Raw genomic sequence first — 1,644 nt, forward strand, 5'->3', positions numbered from 1 at the left:
CCGCCCCTCAATAAGTCTCCCACACCGGTCACAAAGGAGAACTTTATTGATGACAGGGGTAGGGCAGAAACAGGGTAAAAGGTAGAACAATATCAGAGGAATATCAGAGGAATCCCATAGAGCAAACCAGGGTGGCTGAGGTAGCCATTTCAACACGCATCTGAGTTACTGAAGCTAAATATCTGATCGGATCTCGAGTAGGTTACTCACTCGCATCATCCAGAGGTGCTTGTTGTTTCCTCTGGAGGCAGGGCACTCTTGGAGCATGCGGTGATGAGGAGAGAGCCAGGTTCAGATACACCTGGATGACCGCATGGATAATGGCTGCCCTTCTTCCTGGCCCGGGCCTTTTTATCACCTTTCTGACCTCAGCAGCCCGGTCCAATCGAAGCTGCCAATACTGGCCACAAGCCAACCAATCTCCCAAGCATCCCTGGCCACCTGGGCCGGTGAGTGGGGCTTTCCCCCCTGCCCAGGTGACCAGAGCATCCACCTCCCAGGCCCCAGGCTTTTGTCATGTAGGCAGGGAGGCAGATCCCCGCCCTGAGGGATTCAACACCAGCCTCTCTGCTCAGGCTGGCAGAGACAGATGTCTGGAGAGGGGCACCAACAGTGGCATTTCTGCCACAACAACTGCAGGGGTGGTGGCTTTTGCTGAGGCCACAAAGCCAGCCAAGTGTCAAGGAGATGGGTGCAGGGGTTTGAGGGAACTGCCCCTCAAGCTGCAGACAAGCAGAACTGGTGTCAGGGTGCTGTGGGACTGGCTGCGTCTGTCTGTCCTGGGCCGGGGGGGGGAGACACTGCTGTGGGGTTGGCTGCTCAGCCGCTGTGTTCCCAGTTTCCACTTAATCAATCAATCAATCATGATTCACTCAGGGACCAGCTCAACACACAAGACCTAGCTACTACATAACGACTTAACGAGCATCAATTAGCACCTACAAAACCGGGCTAAGGAGAAGAAAGACTCAGTACAGACAATCAACTGCAGGGGCGTGGGTGCCCACTGGACCAGCCGTGCTTCACCCTGATCCCAAGAGCCACCAGGACCTCAGCTGGTGGCTCCTCCGTGGAGCTGTGGCCATGGGCATGTATCTAGCGCAGTTCATGGACGCCCCCAATGCCTTCACTTTTGTGGGCAGAGGGAGACCCTGGTGCACACCTACCTGGAGTGCACCTGGCTTCAGCCCTGGCACCACCTCCTCCACAGCCTCCCGCCGAGGTCCTGGCTGCACGTCTCCCTGCACCTCTTTATTCATGCGCTCCCCATCTATGGCTCCACCAAGACCCAGGACCTGAGCTTCCTTCTGCTGGTTTTAAATACCTTTTAGTATGGGCCCGTCTCAGGACTTCAGGCTCCTCGTAAAGGGATGATACCTGCTCTTAAGTACCCCTGCCTGGGCTGCGTGCCTGCCTGCACCTCTGTGCGCAAGGGGTGCTGGATGTGTGTCATCCCTGGTGCCCAAAGGACAGTGAACCCACCGCAAACCCGGCAGGCAGGGCAAGGCTGGCGCTGTCAGGTGGCCCGAGGGTGCGGTGCCCACCCTGTCCAGGGGCTGCGTGCACAGAGGCCAGGGCTCAGTGACAGGCCAGGGCCAGGCTGGGAGGGGCCCCCCGGCCGCCAAGCCCAGCAGAACCCGCCTC

Source organism: Alligator sinensis, unplaced genomic scaffold (assembly GCF_000455745.1).
Source record: "Alligator sinensis unplaced genomic scaffold, ASM45574v1 scaffold1369_1, whole genome shotgun sequence".
NCBI lineage: Eukaryota > Metazoa > Chordata > Crocodylia > Alligatoridae > Alligator > Alligator sinensis.